The sequence below is a fragment of the Lissotriton vulgaris genome, chromosome 7 (assembly GCF_964263255.1).
Source record: "Lissotriton vulgaris chromosome 7, aLisVul1.2, whole genome shotgun sequence".
NCBI classification, from domain to species: Eukaryota; Metazoa; Chordata; class Amphibia; order Caudata; family Salamandridae; genus Lissotriton; species Lissotriton vulgaris.
The window spans coordinates 1,743,970,404-1,743,993,057 of NC_141695.1; the positions used below are offsets into that span (position 1 = coordinate 1,743,970,404).

At 51.9% G+C, this 22,654-nt stretch overlaps 1 protein-coding gene across 7 annotated transcripts in view; it reads left to right on the top strand.

Moving 5' to 3' along the window:
- ARHGEF1 (Rho guanine nucleotide exchange factor 1) overlaps nucleotides 1-22,654 on the top strand; it is a 520,185-nt gene that overhangs the window by 211,666 nt on the left and 285,865 nt on the right. The gene's annotated exons all lie outside the window — the stretch shown is intronic.

The following is a 22,654-nucleotide window of genomic DNA, read 5'->3' on the forward strand; positions in this document are numbered from 1 at the left end:
TCAGAGGAACATCTTCTTCATGGCGGAACACCTCCCGGGCAGGGACAACCAGATGGCGGATCTGCTCAGCAGACACAGCCACCAGATACACGAGTGGGAGATACATCCCTCAGTACTACAACCGTACTTCCAGCAGTGAGGTCACCCAGAGATAGACCTGTTCGCCACAAGGGAAAACGCAAAATGCCAAAGCTTCGCCGCCAGGTTTCCACATCCGCAGTCTCAGGACAATGCGATATGGATGAACTGGTCAGGCAGGTTTGCGTACGCTTTTCCACCAGCCCCGCTCATACCACTAGTGGCACGCAAACTGCGACAACACTCCATTACACTCATCCTAGATGCTCCAACGTGGGCGAGGCAACCGTGGTAACCCAGAGCCATGGAGACATTCAGCACCCAGATCCGCAACAGTTGAACCTTGCGATCTGGCTCCTTAAGTCATAGAGTTTGGTTACCTGAACTTGCCTCCTGACTGTATGAAAATTATCAAAGAGGCAAGAAGGCCTACGACCAGAGCTTGCTATGCGGCGAAGTGGAAACGATTTGTCATCTACTGTACCAATAAGGACATAAATCCGCTAGATGCATCTACTCAGAACATCATATGTTACCTGTTACATTTACATAGATGCAATCTAGCCTATAGCTCCATACGTATACACTTGGCTGCGGTGGCAGCTTATCTTCAGAACAGGCAACACCTTTCACTCTTCAGAGTGCCTGCTATTAAAGCTTTTATGAAGGGTCTCAAACGAGTGATTCCTCCAAGACACCCACCTTCACCTGTCTGGAACTTGAACGTGGTTCTAACCAGACTAATGGGACCACCTTTTGAACCTCTACACTTGTGTGAGATACAGTTCCTAACGTGGAAAGTGGCTTTCCTAGTGGCAATTACGCCACTTAGAAGGGTTAGTGAGCTACAAGCCTTAACTATTTAAGAGCCATTCATACAAATTCATGCAAATAGAGTAGTACTGCGTACAAATCCTAAGTTTATGCCAAAGGTGGTATCCCAATTTCACATCAATCAAACTATCGAACTGCCAGTGTTCTTCCCAAATCCAGATTCAGTGGCAGAAAGAGCTCTACATACCCTGGACGTTAAAAGAGCTCTCCTGTACTATATAGACAGGACAAAACCTTTCAGGAAAACTAAACAACTGTTTGTTGCTTTTTCACCACAGCACAAAGGCAACCCCATTTCCAAATCAGGTATAGCCAGATGGATTGTTAAGTGCATACAAATTTGTTATCAGAAAGCTAAATGCACATTAACAGTTCCCCCAAGAGCGCATTCCACACGCAAGTTGGGGGCATCCATGGCTTTCCTGGGAAACATTCCTCTAGAAGACATATGTAGAGCAGCCACATGGACTACCATACATACATTTACCAAACACTACTGCGTAGATGTACACTCCAAACAGCTGTAGGACAGGCTGTACTGGGGACTCTTTTTCAGGCTGCTGCAGCTGGCACGGGCAACCACCGCTAGGGGGGACACTGCTATACATTCTATGCACAGATATGAATTCAGCAGCCCACATGCCTCAAACGGAATATGCTACTTACCAGTATGCATTTGTTCTTGGCATGTAGGGCTGATGACATTCATATCGTCCTCCCCCCTCCCCGGTGCCTGTCGCAGCTGTAGCACTCAGAATTATTCTTAGCATGGACATCAGTTACTGTATCATACTCCATCCCTGCCACAATTGCGAAAAACAATCTGAGTATTGAGAGGATGCCCATGCGCACTGTAGTCCGGGGGAGGAACCACCTATCTCGTGATACTTCGAAGACTCTTCCAGGACAACAATGTGCAATCATCCGGACCCAACACTAGGCGGCGATCTATGCACAGATATGAATGTCAGCAGCCCTACATGCCAAGAACAGATGCATACTGGTAAGTAGCATATTCCTTAAATGCGGTAGGGGGGAGGGGTGTGGGGGCGAGCCGTGACGTTATGGCAATGAAGAAAGAAGTATTTAAATGCGGGAGGGGGGTGGGGGGCGAACCGCGGCGTCATGGCTCTGAAGAAAAGCAGATGGTCTTGCTTATGACCTGCGGAGCGCGTGAAGTGGATGGTGGCAAATGGAATCAAAGTGGCCGGTCGCTTTGATGTTCTTGGCTTGTCGTAGAGGCTCGTGATGGGGAGAGAGGGTGCTAACTGGGACGGGGTGGAGGGCAGGCGAGAAGGGGCGGGTTAAACAAGCTGGCGCGCCCGTCGCACATGCACTGGCCATAATCCGCATTCCAAAGCCCTCTTGGTAAAGTTTTCTGGAGCCCCTCTATATCTCTCGCCAGCAATGCGCAAGCGCATTGGCAGGCGAGACCTAAAAAAAGAAAATGGCTGTAATTCACTCTCCGGACACGCCACACACATCTGAAAGAAACAGGTTAGTGTTAGATTCCTTACCTTAGAATATCCCCAGTCTTCAGACTGGATCCGGAAAGTTTTGCGTAAAAGTACCCCTGCGCGTCGGTAGGCGTCGTCTGCGGCTCGCACACTGACATCAGTTCTTTTTTCCGCGCCAGCAAGCGCAGATCCGGAAAAAGCAGTACTCCTTAGTCACTTTTTGACTTAACGTTTTCGATCTTTTGATCCTGTTTCGAGTCGTAAGACTATCGGTGCCAGTAGGCATGCCCGGGTTCAAGCCCTTTGCCGATTGCAACAGACAGAGGTCTGTTACCGACCCCCATCGCCGATGCCTGTATTGTCTTGGGGCTGACCATGATGATAAGTCATGCCCCGACTGCTGTGCCTTGGCGTCGAAGGCTAGGCGGGAGCGGTCCCGTAAGCGCCTCGAGCTCCGGCAGTCGGCCCGTGCCGTTCACAGTCCAGGTCGAGGAGGAGGTCGAAGGACCGGTCGCGGTGCCACAGTCATCGCAGCTCGGCGAGTCGACACCGTTCGTCGGGCTCCAAGACCTCAGGTAAGAGGCACAAGAAGTTGAAGAGACGACATCTCTCCTCCGACTCCCCCCGACGCTCACGCGATGCGGCCGGGGGTTCGGGCGACACCGCCCTCGTGGCTCCGCCGCCAGCTCCATACCCGCCGGTCCCTGGGCTGAGCGTGACTCCGGAGGAGATCGATGCCTACCTCATGGCCATGAGGTCGCTCTCTCCTCCATCGGGTCCCGCTGTGGCGCCTTCTGGCCCCGCGGCCCCGGCTGGGAGCCCAAGCTGGCCGGGGGCTTCGGCGTTGTCTGCGACTTTGGTCCCGACGCCGCAGGGCCCCCCCTGATCCGGGTCGCCGCTGGTCGACCTTACGACCCCGGCGCCGACCCCCAGGGTGTCTCTCCCGACGCCGTCCCCGGACGTCGTCACCGGTCACTCCCTCGGTCCGGAACCGGCGTCGCTCTAAGACACCGAGAGAAGAGCAATTCTTCTGTGATCTGGCCCCATCCTTTGCACCTGACTATCAGGAGATGGGAGACGAGGAGGATTGGGAGGGGACTGAGGACCCTCTGGCACAAGAGTGCCAGTCGTATCAGGACTGGGCAGGGGATCTAGGGGAGGCCAGTGGTTTGGACACTTCGCCCGACACTGGCTTTGTCTCCCCTCCTACCGTGGCTACGGAGGAGGGGGCTGCTTACAGCGTGGTGCTGACGAGGGCGGCTAAAGCCTTGGGTCTTGAGCCCCCCATTGCGGCCGTGAGAACTAACCTCCTCACCGAGGTCCTTAAACCGCAGGCAAGCTCTTCGGGGCCTCTACTGCCGTTTAATGAGGCCCTTTCTGACGTTCTGCTGGGCACTTGGTCCAGGCCTGCTACAGGTCCGCCTGTAGATCGGAATGTGGCCAGGCGCATGTCGGGGGATCACTTGCAACTTCTGCAAGAGGAAGTTACGGCCCTCTTGGCCAAGGGGGCCATCGAGCGAGTTGCTGGGCCAGAAGTAGGGTGTGGTAGTTACTCCCACTACTTTCTGGTTCCCAAGAAGGGCAAAGGGGGCCTACACCCTATCTTGGACCTGCGGAACGTCAGCGGCTTTCTCCGGAAGGAGAAGTTCAAGATGCAGACTTTGGCTTTGGTCTTAGCTGCCCTAGACCCAGAAGACTGGATGGTAGCGTTGGACTTGCAGCACGCATATTTTCACATCCCTCTCCTGCCGGCCAGCGGCGATACCTGCGGTTCACGGTAGGCCGCAAGCACTTCCAGACCGTGTGGTGTCCCCTCCGGCGCCGTCCCCGAGGCCTCCTTTCATTCGGTTCCGACGTCGGGACGGCGCCTATCGGCGCCGCTCTCGACGCCGTTTGGAGATTTTTGCTTCTACGAGCCGACCTCATACAATTACGACCCTGAATCTCAGGAGATGAGGGATGAGGAGGATTGGGAGGGGTCTGAGAACCCTCTGACCAAGGAGTGTCAGTCTAATATGGACTGGGCAGGAGACCTTGGGGAGGCCAGTGGCCTGGACACCTCTCCAGACACTGGATTTGTCTCTCCTCCTACCGTGGCTTTGGAGGAGGGAGCTACCTATGGTGTGGTGTTGACGAGGGCTGCCAAGGCCTTGGCCCTTGAGCTCCCCGGTGCGGCCGTGAGGACTAACCTCCTCACTGAGGTCCTTAAGCCGCAGTCATGCTCCATGGAGCCTCTGCTGCCGTTTAATGAAGCCTTGACGGACGTTCTTTTGGGCACTTGGTCCAGGCCGCTACGGGTTCGCCCGTAGATAGGAACGTGGCCAGACGCCACCGCCCGGCTCCGGGCGACCCATGTTTCCTGTCCTCCCACCCCACCCCCGAGAGTCTGGTCATCCAGGCCTCTAATTCCCAGACCGCATTCCCGACGGCCCCGCCGGACAGGGAATCCAAGAGGTACGAGAACTATGGCAAGAAGATCTTCTCGTCCCTTAGTTTGGGACTGCAGTCTTCCAACACCGCATGCCTCTTGGGCCGCTACACCCACTCTCTGTGGGAGACGGTGGCGGAAGTGCTGCCAGAGTGTCCGTTGGAGGTACGGGCAAAACCCTTGTGGAGGGCCGGGACGCAGCCAAGTATTCCATTAGGTGTGGGCTGGATACTACTGACTCGCTGGGCAGAGCGATGGCTACGACGGTGGCGGTAAGCCGCCACGCCTGGCTGAGATCCGCCAATTTTTCGGCAGACGCCCAAAACACTCTTATGGACATGCCGTTCGATGGCCGTCGCCTCTTTGGCGACAAGGCAGACCACACGCTTGAGCGCTTTAAGGACTCCAGGGCTACGGCCAAGTCCTTGGGCCTCTCGGCCCCGCGCCAGCAAACTGGTGCCTTTCGCTCCTTTCGTGGCCAGGGAAGGGGCGCCCCCACACGTGCCGCCAGCCACTCGCCGCAAACTGTCGTCCAGCGCGGCGGCCGTGGAAACGGCCGTGGAGGCTGGTCGGGGACCCAGGCGGAGTCAGTCCACACCTGCCCCCGCGGCATCCACCTCTAAACCCTCCTAGTCCGTGCTTTTCGGCCCATGTGACGCCAGTGTAAGGGAGGGTTGGCCATCACCTCTCTCTCTGGCGCACTGTCACTTCGGACAGATGGGTGCTGCAGATCGTCCGAAGGGGCTACTCCCTCCCCTTCGAGACAACCCCTCAAGCCATGCCACCGCAACACCACCGCGTATCGGCGGATCACTTGCGGCTCCTGCAGGAGGAAGTTTCGGCCCTCTTGGCCAAGGGGGCCATCGAGCGCGTTCCTGGGCCAGAAGTAGGACGTGGTTGCTACTCCCACTACTTCCTGGTACCCAAGAAGGGCAAAGGGGGCCTACGCCCTATCTTGGATCTGAGGAACGTCAACGGCTTCCTCCGGAAAGAGAAGTTCAAAATGCTGACACTGGCTCGGGTCTTAGCTGCCCTAGACCCAGGAGACTGGAAGGTAGCGTTGGACTTGCAGGACGCGTATTTCCACATCCCCGTGCTGCCGGCTCACCGGCGTTACCTGCGGTTCACGGCAGGCCACGAGCACTTTCAGTTTACCGTGCTCCCCTTCGGCCTTACCAGCGCCCCACGGGTGTTCACGAAGGTGATGGCGGTGGTCGCAGCTCATCTGCGCAGGTTAGGGGTGTCAGTCTTTCCCTACCTAGACGACTGGTTGTTGAAGGCGGGCTCGCCCCAGACAGTCGTCGGCCACCTCCAGACTACGGCGGATCTCCTGCACCAGCTGGGATTTTCCATCAATGTGCCGAAGTCACACCTGTGCCCCTCTCAGAGGCTCCTTTTCATCGGAACGGTTCTCGACTCGGCGCAGTTTCGGGTTTACCCGCCCGAACAGCAGGTTCTGGATATACAGTCTCTGATTCCGATCTTCGGACCTTTATCCCGAGTTTCGGTCAGGTTGACGCTGCGGCTTCTGGGGCTGATGGCCTCCTGCATCCTTCTGGTGCATCACGCACGGTGGCGGATGCAGGCTCTGCAGTGGGACCTGAAGTTTCAGTGGGCCCAGCATCAGGGCAACCTGTCCGACCATGTCCTGATCTCGGAGGGCACTGCGAGACAGCTGCAGTGGTGGCTCACGGACCGCGATTGGGTCAACGGCAGATCCCTCTCCCTTCCCCAACCGGAGCACGTAGTTGTGACGGATGCGTCCCTCCAGGGCTGGGGAGGCCACTTGGGAGAGGCGGAGATCAGAGGACTCCGGCGGAGTCCCGGCTCCATATCAATCTGTTGGAGCTGCGGGCGATTCGTCTGACACTGAAGGCATTCCTCCCGTCTGTCCGAGGGAGTGCAGTGCAAGTGTTCACGGACAACACCACCGCCATGTGGTACTGCAACAAACAGGGCGGAGTGGGGTCGTGGACCCTTTGCCAGGAGGCTCTACGCCTCTGGCAATGGCTGGAACATCAGGGCGTGACTCTGATGGTTCAACACCTGGCAGGTTCTCTGAACGCCAGGGCGGACGAACTCAGCCGTCGGTGCTCGATGGATCACGAATGGCGTCTGAGCTCGGACGTGGCGCAAGGCCTCTTTCTGCGATGGGGAGAGCCTTGGTTAGATCTATTCGCCACCGAAGAGAACGTGCAATGTCATCAGTTCTGCGCGTTGGAATTTCCAAGGCGGCACTCGCTCGGAGGCGCTTTTCGTCGCGAGTGGAGCTGCGGTCTGTTGTATGCCTTTCCGCCTATACCACTTCTGCCCAGGGTGCTGAAGAAGATCAAGCGCGACCGGGCACAAGTCATCCTTGTGGCTCCGGACTGGGCACGAAGGTACTGGTATCCCGAGCTACTCAGTATGTCAGTCGATCCCCCGATTTGCCTGCCTCTTCAGGGGGACTTTCTGTCGCAGCAGCAGGGGACGGTCCTCCACCCGAACCTGTCCAGTCTCCACCTCCCATGCATGGAGATTTAGCTGCGACAGTTGAGGCCATTTAACTTGCCTCCTAAAGTCTGTGGTGTGGTTCTGGCAGCCAGGCGTCCCTACACAAAATCTGTATACGCCTGCAGGTGGAACAAATTGGTGGCATGTTGCACAGCAAAGGCTGTGGGTCCCCTTTCTGCTCCCCTTTCAGAGGTTCTCCTCTTTCTTCTTTCTCTTTCTCAGCAGGGCTCTGCTCTGGGCACTATCAAAGGCTACCTCTTTGCCATTTCAGCCTTCTTCAGGCTTCCTGATCAGCCTTGTCTTTTCAAGTCCCTGGTTGTAAATAGATTCTTGAAGGACATCACTTACATGTTTCCTCCTGTTCCTTTCGTGATGCCTCAGTGGGATTTGAAACTTGTTCTGACTTATTAGATGTGCGCTCCCTTCGAGCCACTTTACAATTGCCCTCTTCGTCTTCTTACTCTTAAGACTACATTCCTGGTTACCATCACCTCTGCCAGGAGAGTGAGTGAGCTCCAGGCTCTATCTTCTAAGCCTCCTTTTCTTTCTGTCCATGCGGACAAAGTTGTTTTAAGAACGCGTCCTTCTTTCCTGCCCAAGGTGGTTACAGCCTTTCACATCGGGCAGACCATCACCTTGCCCACCTTCTTTCCACCTCCACATCCCTCGAAAGAGGAAGAGGCTCCACCGTTTGGACCCAAAACGTGCGCTCTCATTCTATCTGGACCGCACACATGCCAGTTCCGGGTGGACGACCAGCTCTTTGTTGGTTACGGGGGCGTTAAGAAGGGACGGGCGGTGCACAAACGAACCATTTCTCGATGGGTCGTTTTGTGCATTAAGGCTTGTTATTCACTGGCTAAAAAGGAGCCTCCTGTGGGGCTGCTTGCCCATTCCACTCGGGCCACGGCGGCTACTACTGCCCTGGGTCGGGGAGTCCCCTTGCAGGACATCTGTCAGGCAGCTACGTGGGCCTCGCTGCACACGTTCGCTAGACACTACTGCCTGGACAGCCAAGTCTGGAGAGATGGCTTTTTCGGACGTTCTGTTCTCCAGTACTTTCTGGGGTGATCATTGGTTCACAGACCCACCACTGGGGTTGGTATTGCTGGGTTATCTATTCTAAGGTAAGGAATCTAGCACTAACCTGTTTCTTTCATATGCACAAGTTACTTACCTTCGGAAGCAATATATCTGTAACAACCAGTAGTTAGTGTTAGATTCCTTACCGCCCCACCCATCCTCCACGTTCTGCGAACTGATATCTAGGGTTAAGGTATTCCCTTTGAGGGCCCTAGTTTCTTGGCACCAGTGTTGGTTTTTATCATGGCTCTGCGTTTCTGGCCAGGAAAAGCTGTGTATAAGTACTGACGTCAGCGCGCGAGGGCGGCGTCTAAGTACTACGACGTCATCCCGACGCCGGCGACTGACGCGGAGCCGCAGATGACGCCTACCGACGCGCAGGGGTACTGCTACGCAAAACTTTCCGGATCCAGTCTGACGCCTGGGGATATTCTAAGGTAAGGAATCTAACCCTAACTACTGTTTCTTACAGATATATTGTTACCGAAGATAAGTAACTTGTGCATCAGGGCATGTCCTACCTTTTACTTACAATGCACCCTGCTCTTGGGCCTACCATAGGGATGTCTGATATGAAGAAATGGGAAGTTAGGGGCTGGCAAGTGGGTGCGCTTGCCAGTCAACATGGCAGTACCAGACTGCACACAGGCTCTGCAATGGCAGGCCTGAGAGACACTTTACAAGCTGCTTCTGTGGGTAGCACAACCAGTGCTGCAAGCCCACCAGCAGCATTTGAATTTACAAGCCCTGGACACCCTCGGTGTACTGTACTAGGGTCTGACAAGTGAACCAAATAAGCCAATCATGGAGTCCCTAATCCATACATCAATTTACAATAGGGAGAGCATATGCACTTTAGCACTGATCAGCAGTGGTAAAGTGCCCAGAGTCATAAAACCAACAAAAACAGGTCAGACAAAATACAGGAGGGAGGCAAAAAGTTCAGGGATGACTCTGCTAAAAGGGCCAAGTCCAACATCCTCCTATTCCCCTACCATGTGTCAGTCTCTCTGTCCTCCTGTGGGGGAAGATGCACCCCCCACCCGGAGGGAGCAGAAAGCCCACTCCACACAAGGGCTTAATTAAAAAAAAAATAGAGAGGTGGGGGCTGCCCATTATGAACACAACCAGGCTCCCACACCCAACAAAATATGCTGACAGTCGTTTAATTCCCCGGGGTTGCTGATAGGAGTGATTACACCGAATTTGCCCTCCCTCCCCCAGGAGGGCAGAAAGCCCACTAGAGACCAGGGACATAAAAAATAGGGGTCGAGGCTGCTCATCATGAGCCTGGCCATGCACCTACCCCACCAAAAACATGGTGGCAGTCTTTCTGTTCTCCCTGGAAGGCAGGTGGGGTTATTTAGACACCAGGGCTTAATTTATATACAAAAAAAATAGGGGTGGTGGCTATCCATTATGGGCACAGCCATGCCCGCACCCACAACAATATATACAGGCAGTCTTTCTTCCCCCCTGGGGATGCAAATGGGGCTTATTACACCAATACTGCCGCCCCCCTCCACCCTCTTTGGGGAAGAGGGCTAAGAGCCCACTAGACACCAGGGACATAAAAAATAGGGGTGGGCGACTGCTCATCATAGGCCGGGCCATGCCCCCACCAAAAAAATATGCTGGCAGTCTTTCTGCCACCCACTGGATGGTAGATGGGGATGATCAGCCCCTCTCTCCCTCCGGGGGACACAAAGACCACTAGACACCAGGGCCTAATTTAAAACAAATATAGGGTTGAGGGCTGCCCATTATGGCCATGGCCACCCCCCTCCTTGGGTTGCAGATGCGGTGATTGCCCCAATCTGCTCCTGTCCTCCCTCTCTCCGGGGGCAGAAAGGCCTCTGGACACCAGGAACATATAAATAAACAATATTGGAGTGGGGGCTGCCCTCCATAGGCATGACCATATCCCCTCTCCCAAAAAATGTGCTGGCAGTTGTTCTGCCCCCCTATGAGTGACGTATGGGGATGATTACTCCAATCTGCCCCAACAGGGAGGCAGAAATTGCACTGGACACCTGGGACTGCATTTATGGAGTATTTGTTTGGAGTGTGGATGGCTCCCCTGGGCATGGACCCATGCTCTCCTCCACACCACAGTCCAACAGACATCCTGCCACCCCGTGGGGATAGAAAGGGGTCTTTATCCACCAATCTTCCCCTCCCTCCACCCAAGGGGCAAAAAGCCCACTGAACACCAGGGATTTCAAAACTGTGCAAAACCAAACAAAAGTATGGGGTGGCCAACCCTGGCCTCAAGCCATACCCCTGCCCCAGAAGGAGCGGTAATGTTTGTTCCCCCACTGGGGGCAGAAAGGCTTGTCCCAATTCGGGAGGTTTCCCCACATCTGCCTCCTGAGGATGGCTAGGGGTCAGAAAGTCCACTTAACACCAGTGATTTTGCCTCTGGGGCAGGAGAAAGTGTTTCAGGTGTTGCATTCTGACATTAGCCACACCCCCACCACAAAAGGGACAAACCAGTCTTTTTGCCTCCCCAATACCCAGGACAGACAAGAGGTTTGCCCCAAAAATGCCCCTGGGATGAGGCAAAAAGCCCACTGTATGGAAGGAATACATTTTTTAATGAAGATATTGTGATGGGTCCGGCCCATCCTAACATCAGGCCCCACCCTCATCCCTAAAGCGCCAATCTGTCTGTTCCTCTGCAGACTAAAAAATCCCATCCCAATGGCAAGTGAGAGGACATGTGAATCTTTTGTGTGTTGTTTTTATATATGGGCCAGGAGAGTGGAACTAACTCCCAATTGCATCTGCCTACAATGGTTTGGGCCACCTGGAAAAACCTACCAGACCCAGACAGTTTTTAGTCAAAGTTTGAGGTTTGCAGGGCATTTTGAGTAAGAAAACATTGTGGGATCTATGCGAGGCACCCCACCTCGGACTCCCGCAGGTGTCTTGTTTAAAACAAATGTCCAGGTTTGTTAGGTTCCCTTAGGTGCCGGCTGAGCTAGGTGTAAGACAACATTTTTAAAATACCCTCTAATTCTTATGCTAGTGAGGGTACCCACAAATTCAGAGTTGTACACATAATTACTGCTCCTAAACTCCATATCTTATGCCCATTTTTAAAATGCATAGATTTCCTTGATACACATTTTTTCACTCTACATATTTCACCATATGAGTTGGTCTACACTTGGTGCACAATGAAAAGCCATTGTATGGAGCAGCTCGGCTGTGGCTGTGGGTGCCTTGGGTTCTTGGAGAACCTACAAACCCTATACATCCCGACAACCAGTAGGGTCTAGCAGATTCCATGGTATAGTGCCTTTGTAAATCGGCCATTATTACAAAAATTTACAGTTGAAAATGTCACAAATGGCTGTTTTTGTCCTACACATTTTTAATATTTCCTTATTTCAACAGTTACTTTATTTGGGAACACCTTGCTAAATTTGGAATTGTGTATACTTTTCAGAAATCTGGCTATCTGGTCTCACCCTTCACACTGGCTTCCACAATCAACTGAAAGTAGTTTGAGAGCACAAAAAATAGGAAAAATGGGCTACCTCTCTGAAAAATGCCAAAACTGGTACATTTGTTCCCTAGCTCTACGTGTTGTTGAATGTTGTTAAGAAGGCGACTTTAGCACAGCAAACCGTTGGTTGATGCCATTTTTTAGGGGAGAAAAACTCATATCCAGAGCATTCCCCCCCCCCTATTTTTCCCCAAAACTCAAAATGTAGTTATATTTTGCCTATTTTCTCAGTCCCATCCTGGGCAGTGTACAAGTCCTTGGTACCTTTAGAATCCCTAGGATGTTGGGAAAAAGCCGGAATTTTGGTGTGCATACCTTATGTGGAAAAAAGTTATAGATCCCTAAGTGCGACTTTAGCTCAAATAGCCAAAAGTGGGCTCCGCACCGAGGGTTAACAGTTTAGGGGTAAAATGAGTCTTCTCAGCCAAGAACTGTGAACTGGAGAAGTAACGTCCCATTAATCCAATCTGGAAAGGGACGCAGGTGTTTCAATAATTGATTATGAAAGCTGTCAAGTTTCTCAGGGGTGTGTGTTTTATGTAGCTCACTAGTGATTTACATACCTGTAGTAAGTTAGGAATTTAGCCTTACTAGCCTGTTGTCTAATTTTTTTGGAGCGCCCAATAAGTTAAACACCACATCCCAGGATACCTTTGCTATTATCAACATAAAACAGAATGCTACCTCCACATGTGTTCCCTCCCTGCACGGAGCCAGGGTTCAGAGGTGTGGACAGGAGAATTACTGTCCAGGACAAGAAGTTGTGATGTGTATTCACTCTTCTGCCCTTGTGGCCGAGAGTAGTCTCAAAGATCGTCCGATTTCAGTCTGGAATCTTTCTGTGCGCCTCTCCATCTGTACTTAGGGTAAACCTGGTCAGCAGTGAAGAGCTGAGGCTCGGAGCCCACCAGGGACAGGGGGTAGAACCGAGGCCCGGCAGCGGCTCGCCCTGTACCTAATGCCTGTTCGAAGGACATTGCAGCCGTGCAGCAAGCGATCCGGCGGCGCCACCTAGTGGTGGGATTGACATTTCCAGGCGTTTTGAGGCATGTGATATGCGGACGGGCACGGTTTCTCAAGTTTGGTTTACTCTTCGACTTGTGCCGGCAGCTCGGGGGTCGAGCCATTTCCAGCTCTCTCACCCAGGCCAGTGCCATATTCCAGCTCACCACCCAGGGCAGTACCAGTGCCTTTTTCTAGCCCACCAACCCAGGGCATGTAATAGATTGTTATGTAATGAATTGCTTTGTGATTGTTATTCTATGTCCCTTTAAGAGATGTGTGTCCTTTGAATGTCTTTGAGTGTTCCTGGCTCGTGGTTCGCTCAGTGACTTCAGTTACTGAGTGAACTCCGGCCTGAGAGGACACATGATTCGTGGGTGAACTTCTTTGGAATAAACTCCTTCTTTCATTCAAGAAGAGTGTGGACATTATTACTTACTACAGGGCGGTACCAGTGCCTTTTTCTAGCCCACCCACCCAGGGCCGTACCAGTGCCTTTTTCCAGCTCCCCACCTAGGCCAGTCTCTCTTGTCGCTCCACGTGTGCTCCACACCCTCTCTTCCCTCATAGGTCATCCCTCCCTCTGATTCCCCGCCCTTGCCAATCTCCATGTGTGCCCCACATCCTCTCTTCCCTCATAGCTCACCCCTCCCTCTGGTTCCCCGCCATGTGCCAGGCTCCATGTGTGCCCCACATCTTCTCTTCTCTCATAGCTCATCTCTACCTCTAGTTCCCTGCCCTGTGCCAGGCTCCATGTGTGCCCCACATTCTCTCTTCCCTCATAGGTTATTCCTCCCACTGGTTCCCTGCCATGTGCCAGGCTCCATGTGTGCCCCACATCCTCTCTTCCCTCATAGCTCACCCCTCCCTCTGGTTCCCCGCCATGTGCCAGGCTCCATGTGTGCCCCACATCCTCTTCCCTACCTTAGGTTCCCCGCCATGTGCCAATCAATCAATCAATCAGTGACACTTATAGAGCGCGCTACATACCCGTAGGGTCTCAAGGCGCTGGGGAGGGGGGGTGCCGCTACTGCTCGAACAGCCAGGTCTTCAGCTTCTTCCTGAAGGAGAGGTGGTCTTGGGTCAGGCGCAGGTCGGACGGGAGGGAGTTCCAGGTCTTGGCGGCCAGGTAGGAGAAGGACCTTCCTCCTGTAGTCGCTCTTCGGATGCGGGGGACGACGGCGAGGGCGTGGTTGGCTGAACGGAGGTGGCGTTTGGGAGCGTAGAAGTTGACTCGGCTGTTGAGGTAGCTCGGGCCTTGGTCGTGTAGGGCTTTGTGTGCGTGGGTGAGGAGGCGGAAGGTTATTCTCTTGTTGATGGGGAGCCAGTGAAGGTCTCTCAGATGTCCGGAGATGTGGCTGGATCGTGGGATGTCGAGGATGAGTCTGGCTGAGGCGTTTTGGATCCGCTGGAGTCTCTTCTGGAGCTTGGCGGTGGTCCCGGCGTAGAGGGCGTTGCCGTAGTCCAGTCGGCTGGTGACGAGGGCCTGGGTGACGGTCTTCCTGGTCTCTGAGGGGATCCACCAGAAGATCTTCCGTAGCATGCGTAGGATGTTGAAGCACGCCGAAGAGACGCTGTTGACTTGCCTGGTCATGGAGAGGGAGGAGTCCAGGATGAAGCCCAGGTTTCGTGCATGGTCTGTCGGTTTGGGTGCGGTGCCCAGGGCGGGAGGCCACCAGGAGTCGTCCCAGGCGGAGGGTGAAGAGCCCAGGATGAGGACCTCCGTCTTGTCCGAGTTCAGTTTCAGGCGGCTGGTCGTCATCCACTCGGCTACCTCTTTCATCCCTTCGTGCAGGTTGGCTCTGGCGGCGGCGGGGTTGTTGGTCAGGGAGAGGATCAGCTGGGTGTCGTCGGCGTAGGAGATGATGCTGAGGTGGTGTTTGCGTACGATGGCCGCGAGGGGGCTCATGTAGACGTTGAAGAGGGTGGGGCTCAGTGATGATCCTTGGGGGACGCCGCAGATGACTTCAGAGGCCTCTGACTTGTACGGTGGTAGGCGGACTCGCTGTGTTCTTCCGTCGAGGAAGGAGATGATCCATTCCAGCGCCTTGTCCTGGATACCGATGTTGCTGAGGCGCCGTGTTAGGGTGCGGTGGCAGACCGTGTCGAATGCCGCGGAGAGGTCTAGGAGGATGAGGGCCGCTGTTTCTCCATTGTCCATCAGGGCTCGGATGTCATCGGTGGCGGCGATGAGGGCGGTCTCGGTGCTGTGTTTGGCTCGGAAGCCGGACTGTGAGGGGTCGAGGGATCCGTTCGTCTCGAGGAAGGCGGCCATCTGCTTGTTGACGGTCTTCTCGATGACTTTGGCTGGAAACGGGAGAAGCGAGATGGGGCGGTAATTCTTGAGGTCGGTGGGGTCTGCTGTTGGTTTCTTGAGTAGAGCGCTGAGTTCGGCGTGTTTCCAGCTTTCGGGGAAGATGGCGGTGTCGAAGGATGTGTTGATGATGTCTCGCAGGTGGGGTGCGATGACAGCGTCGGCCTTGTTGAAGACGTGGTGAGGGCAGGGGTCGGTTGGTGATCCGGAGTGGATGGAGTTCATCGTGCGGATGGTGTCTTCTGTGCTGATCGGGGTCCAGGCGTGGAGGGTGATGGTGGGGGGGGGTGGCAGGTCGGTCGTGGTGTGCGTTGGTTGGTTGTTGAAACTGCTGTGTATGTCCTTGATCTTGTTGTGGAAGTATGAGGCGAGGGAGTTGCAGAGGTCTTGCGATGGGGTGATGTCGTTGTTTCCTGCGCTGGGGTTGGAAAGCTCTTTCACGATGTTGAAGAGTTCCTTGCTGTTGTGTGCGTTGTTGTCCAACCGGTCCTTGAATGCTGTTCTCTTGGCGGCGCGGATCAGCTGGTGGTGTTTCCGGGTGGCCAGTTTGTAGGAGGTCCTGTTGTCCGGTGTCGGGTCCCTTTTCCAGACTTTCTCGAGGGCTCGGCAGTTCTTCTTGGAGCTCTTGAGTTCGTCGGTGAACCATGGGGCCTTCTTGCTGCCGGGTCTGCTGGGCGGGGTCCTCAGCGGGGCGAGTTCGTCTGCGCAGTTGCTGATCCACTTCGTGATGTTATCGGCGGCCTGGCTGGGGTTCGCTGAGCTGGCAGGAGGGTGTTGGCTCAGGGAGGTGGCGAGCTGGTCTGCTGTGATCTTGTTCCAGCTTCTGCGGGCGGTGTGTTGCTGGTGTTGGTGGGTCGTTGTTCTCTTGAAGGTGAAGTGGACGCAGCTGTGGTCCGTCCATTGAAGCTCTGTGGCGTGGCTGAAGTTGATGTCTGTGCTGGATGAGAAGACGGCGTCGAGTGTGTGTCCGGCGAGGTGGGTGGGGGTGGACACCAGTTGCTTGAGTCCCAGGTTGGCGAGGTTGTCGAGCAGGGTGCTGGTGTTGTGGTCGTTGTTGTTCTCCAGGTGGAGGTTCAGGTCCCCCAGGAGGATGTAGTCAGCGGAGGGGAGGGCATGCGGGCTGACGAAGTCGGCGATGTCCTCGCTGAATTGCGTGCGTGGTCCAGGGGGTCGGTAGATCAGGGTGCCTCTGAGGGTGGTGTTCGGGTTGGTGTGGATCTGGAAATGCAGGTGTTCGGCGCTGGTCAGGGTGTTGTCGGTGCTGGTCGTGAGACGGATGGTGTTCCTGTGGATGATGGCGATGCCTCCTCCCATCTGGTTGGCGTTGCGGTCCCTCCGGACGATCTTGTAGCCCTCTGGGATAGCGATGGCGATGTCGGGAGCTGAAGAGGCGTTCATCCAGGTCTCCGTGAGGAAGGCAACGTCAGGGGCTGTGGCGTCTAGGAGGTTCCAGAGTTCTGACGTAAATAATTAATTTACTCTCTTAATTTCTAGGCAGGTAAGTACTTAATCAATAATAACTCAATCAGAAGGAAAGAAGACAGAGTCCGTGGTGTTAGAGTTTCTAAGGGTTTTATTCCTCATAAAGGAATCAGGATATCATGTTCTGACCACCACAGGGGTGTCAGAAGGGATAGATGAGCGCGCTCTCGTTTATTGACATTACATAGCTTATATACTTGATTTACATCATAGGTTTCAGTGTGAGAGGCGTAACAGCTGAGAGAAGACAAGATAACAGTATACACGTGGTACCAATACATCATCAAGAGGCGTAAACTAGGCGTGAACTAGAGGTGTGTGCTAGAAACGTCACTGATAGGTGACGCAAGTGGGTGGCACCAAAGGGGTGGCGCTAACAGAATGTTGCAATGTCAGCAGAAATCGGAGGCTTGGATGCGCGCGCAGCTGCATGACGTGTGACTGACGGGGTACAGGGGTCTTGACATTTACACTGACGGAAGAGACAGAAGTCTGGCATGTCAGATCAACTTGTACTTCTATCATATCTGATATCTGATGTTTTAGGAACTATACTATCTGGGCGGAAAGGTCTCTAGGGTAGAAGCTATTCTATGCTAACTGTGGATGCGTGTATAAGCGCCTGAGTGTCTACATGTGAAGCGTGGGGGCACGGGGCCTTCCACGGCAGCATGGCAACGGAGGCTATGAATTACTTGCATTAAGACAGATTCGACCTCTTGGCTCTGCAGCTGGAGAGGATGTTTACAGGATCTAGTAGGCAGGAATGTATTCTCGGGGAGCGGAACAGATAACTCGAAGGTTATAGTCAGTCTTGGCAGAAAGCAGGCTTGAGCTGAGCGCGAGGGGCCGCGCTGAATATAGGGCATAGTTCATGAGTACAGAGGTAGCCTGGGCAGAGCCAGGAGCCACAAAAGAGGTTCAGATGGCAGGAATTCAGGGCCTACTCTGGCTAGAGCAGGAAAAAAAACGAAAAGTGTACTACAAAAAGACGTTGGCATAGCATACTTAGGAACGGACTATATAATCCATTCATGGTGCGTCTGAAAGAGGACAAGTTGACGGTGGACGCAAATGTATTTGCGTCTTCATAACTGGTACAGGAGGGAAGTTACATGCACTTTAAGCTGGTACATGGAGTCGGTGGGGTACGCGCTAGGGAACACAACATGGCCAAAATTTAATTTTCCTCATTCCCTCCTTGTTCCCTACGGACCCTTCATGAAATATCGATCCTCATGAATCGATCAGTCTGTTCTTGTAACATCATTTGTTCTTCTTTCTTTCGGTTACGTTTTGAGTGAAAACTGGAATGTTTAACGCAAGAAGTGGCACATAGTCCACAAATCGCTGGCCCACACTGTAGGCACAGGCAGCAACTGAATACTAGGACTAGGCCAATGCCTAGGAAGGATAGGATTTTCCATCCCCAAGCTGTTAACGTTGTCCAGAACCAACCGGACCAAGTCCAGGTGCCTGGATTCTGATGTATCTGATTTGCAATCTTATGAAGACGGGTGATAGCTTGATATACGGATGGTGCATTCTGTGGAATGAAAACACAGCAGCTTGACCCGATGACCTTACAAGCTCCACCTCTATCTGCCAAGATGACGTCAATTACAAGACGATTCTGAAGGACAACAACCCGCATAGCGGACTGCTCCTCTGTTAAGTTTCCTAAGGCGGAGGTAGTTTCATTTACTACAGCTTCAAGTGTTCTAGTTAATCTGCGTATTAATTTACTATTCTGGACAGGGCCTAAGAAGAAAAAGAATCCTTTATTAAAGTCAGTGTACTGTTCCCATGCCGTTTCTGTGTAGTCGACAAGGGGGGCATCTCTTCTGGGTCTATTCTTTACTAGATTGCTATTTCTATGGTAATCAGAAGGAGCTAGAAAAACGGGTGGCAGAAGGAATGCAATGTAACAGGTACCATCCCAATCTGGAGGTAGACGAATGTATGCGGTATGACCACACACAAAGTAAGAATGACTGATAGCTTTGAAAGATGACTTTCCATCATCACTGAATTCGACCACAGTAGTGCATTTACTATGACCTAAGTGTACTGAACCTTTCTTCTTGATACATAATTCACCAGTGACTGGCAGTACTGACATAATAGGTAGAACTGGTGCAGCTTCGGATTCGACGGTAAGAATCATAAGGCTAATTGTGTAATTACCTAATCCATATACTTCATTTTCTAGATCAGTTCCTATTCTAATGGGGAGTCCCTCCTTATCCGGGTAACAGACGTCTAGTAGGACCAAGTTCAAGTTTCCCCAAACCCAACCCCCATCGAAAACAGCAATATCGGGATCTAGAGAATTAATTATCTTAAACCATGCTCCACAGGAGCCATTGTGAGTGAACGGGTACGGAAAGAGAGGCAGGGCTCCCTTGTAGTTCTGGTAGGGAGGGAGTCGGCCACATATCCAGCAGTTTGTAGCATTGTTAGTTTGATGAGAATGATGTAACATACTAATGAATGTATTGTTGCGCAGCGCAAGTCTGTAGGAAAGCTCATGAGGAGGTAACTCACTAAAAGTGTGTTCAGCAGAGACATTGTAAGCAGATTGTTCACGCTTGAAGATAGGATAATATATCGATAACAAGATACTAGCAATGATTATTAATATACTGATAATAAACATGATTATTAGTGTCACTATACAGTGACTACGAAGTGATTTGCAGTATGTTCTTTTCTTTTCCTCTCTCTCTCTAACTCGATCTAGGGGATACATGTCAGAAACTATTTAACCGATTCACCTAGGGGAGGACTTAAACAATTAAACTGTCTGACTTGCTAGATCGTAACTTCATACGATATTGTTCTTGAGGAGTTTTTTCTCGTTTGCATTCGGAAAAGTCTTTGATATCAGAGTCTTTGGTGGGGGTGGGTGTGTCTTGTTCCGGTTTCAGTCCTGGGAATGTTTTGATATGGCTTAGGTGGACCCACCCCTTTCTTCCTTCCAACTTGACTGCGGTCTTTGTTGTTAAAAGAACGGTCTTCGGAGACTTCCAGCGAGGCTCCAACGGACTTTTCCTGTCGAAGTTTCGGACTAAAACAACGTCACCGGGGCGGACATCATGCTCCTTCACATCGGTGTTGTCAGGGAAGGCAGCGGCAACCTGTGAACGACATGATTGGAGTGCAGACATCAAGGAGGCAAGGTAATCTGTCAACATATTAGAATCAACATCGGTTATCTTTTTCGGAATGGGCGTCCCCCACATATTCGGTGGTCTTCCAAAGACCACCTCGTACGGAGATAGCCCTGATCTCGAATGGGCGACCATTCTCATATAGAATAGTGCCACCGGCAGGGCGACTATCCAGTCGACCCCTTTGTCCTGGCATATTTTGGCAAGGCGAATCTTTAATGTCTGATTATGCCTTTCTACAAGGCCTGCTGCTTCTGGATGTCGGACACAATGGAACTTCCACTGGTATCCCAATAACAAGGAAACTTCTTTCATTAGGGCAGACGAGAATGGCTGACCGTTATCTGAGTACACAACACGAGGCAAGCCGTACCGTGGGAAAAATTCACGAACCAACTGTTTGGCAGTGGTCGGAGCAGTGTAACAAAAAGTGTAAACGGTTTACTGTAGCATGGTGTCGCTAAAACCGGTGCTTGGCATAAAGCTTTCTTTAATTCCTCAAAGGCTTGTGTGTGTTCCTGAGTCCAAGGAAGGACAGTCGAAGTCGCTGCCTCCTGTGTCGTTAACTGGATGAGTGGTTTAGCTAGAAATGCATATTGAGGAATCCATTGTCTGCAGTACGAGGTGAGGCCTATGAAGGCCCGCACTTCTTTTTGTGTCTGGGGTCGGGGCATGTTTACTATTAGCTGAATGCGATCGGGAGTGAGCTGTCTCCCCACTTTGGACAGCAAGTGACCCAAGTACACAACTTGCTGAACACAGAATTGTAGCTTCGAAGGAGACACCTTGTGTCCCTTGTCGGCCAGAAAATGCAAAACCATCAGAGATGCTTGTTCACATTCGGGCTCACTTCGTGCGGTGATCAGCAGATCATCGACGTACTGTAGTAAAGCTGTATTAACTGGCATTTGGATACAATCTAGTTGTCTTTTCAGTGCTTGACTATAGATGCTGGGGCTTTCTGTAAATCCTTGAGGTGCGCGGGAAAATTTGAAACTTCGTCCATTTAAACTGAATCCGAAGAGATATTGGCTCTCCGGGTCAATGGGTACACTGAAGAAGGCGTTCTTGAGATCGATTACAGTGAAGAACGTTGCTTCTGAATCAATGGCAGTTAACAGGGTGGAGATATCGGGGACCACAGGATACTGTGGTACAATGCATTTGTTCAGTTCTCGAAGATCAATCACCAACCGGTATACTGGCGGTGCATTGCGGTCTGTACGTTTAAGAATTGGAATGATAGGCGAATTACAGATATTGGAGTCGGTCTCTACGACCACTCCTTGGGCGATAAGCTCTTCAATTATTTTCAGTAAGGCCACTACAGCATCGGGTGGTAACTTGTATTGTCTGATTCTGGGTAGAACAACACCTGTCTTAAGTGTAACACGGTATGGTGTGATATGCATACAACCTACATCAGCTGGGCCTTTTGCCCATAAGTGATCTGGTACATTTTTCAATCTGACATCAAAGTCACGTAGAACATAGTGACCTTTGAAATCTCGTAGAAAGAGTCTGACTCCCTCCGGGGAACAGCAAATTATAGCTCCTAAAGCCTTTAGTGTTTTAATTCCTAACAGATTTTCGGGACATGATTTCGTAAGTAACAAGTCTGTAACTCGAGATAATGGACCCACAGCTAGTGGTACTGGTTCTGATACTTCATTTACAATGGGCTGTCCTGAAAAACCAAGGGAAACATTCTGTGAGCCTGAGAGGGGTGCCCCTGGAACTTCATTATGACTTATAGTAGTGCGACTTGCCCCTGTGTCAATTAAAAACTTTCTGTCTTTTCCTAATACGTGACTATGTACATATGGACCTTCTTGATCTACAGGAATTTCAATAAGAGGCAAATCACTTTCCCTCCCTAGGCTGTTTCATGTATAACGCTGATAATCTGGATATGCCGACTGGGCATACTGGTACATTTGTTGTGAGACTTCTCTAGTTGCAGCAGCGGGCTGTGTCTGAGCATGCTGTGGCTGCGGTACTGCTACGGTCTGTACTGTATGGGACTGACCATGCATAGGCTGTGTATTCTGCATCGGCTGTTCGTTCTGTGAGGTCTGTTGATGACCCTGTTCATGTCTAGGCGGACGCGGTCTTTCTTTAGTTTTACCTGTCTCGATGTTATGTTTCAGGACTGGACATTCATGTACGTAGTGACCTGGCTGTTTGCAATAATTACATGTCCCTTTAACGGGAGCAGCAGAATGATTTGTCTGAGCCCCACCTTTTCTATGACCCTCGGCTGGAATTGTCTGAGCTACTAACATTTTCATTTTCGTGTCTTTCATACGTTTCTGTTCCTGCTCTTGTTCTTCCCTAATTCTATTCTGGTGATATTGTAACATTTGTAACATCTGTGATGGCGTATTTGCCTGCCAAGTACTTTCAACCTTATACACTCTATTTTTAACCAGTGGTAGGGCGTTCTCTACTAATTTCGTTACAAAAAGGTGTGGATATGACTCGCTACTTGTTTTTAGACCACTATTGATAATGAAACATTTCTCGAATCTTGAATAAAAGTCACTAGTATCTTCATCTTGTTTCTGTTTGCAGGACGAGATTGCGTCCCAATCTTCCTTTCTAGTTGTCAATAATCTTGGCAGAACCTGTACTATTAAACCTGGTAATGCTTTAGTCAGATCCCCAAGGCCTAACCCTGGGACTCGTTTCTTTTCTTCGTCTTCTATCTCTGCCCATGCTATCTTTGACTCTCCCACTTCCCAATCCTTCTCCTTTAATTTCTCGTAAATGCCCGTGGGCAACAGTACTTTCAAC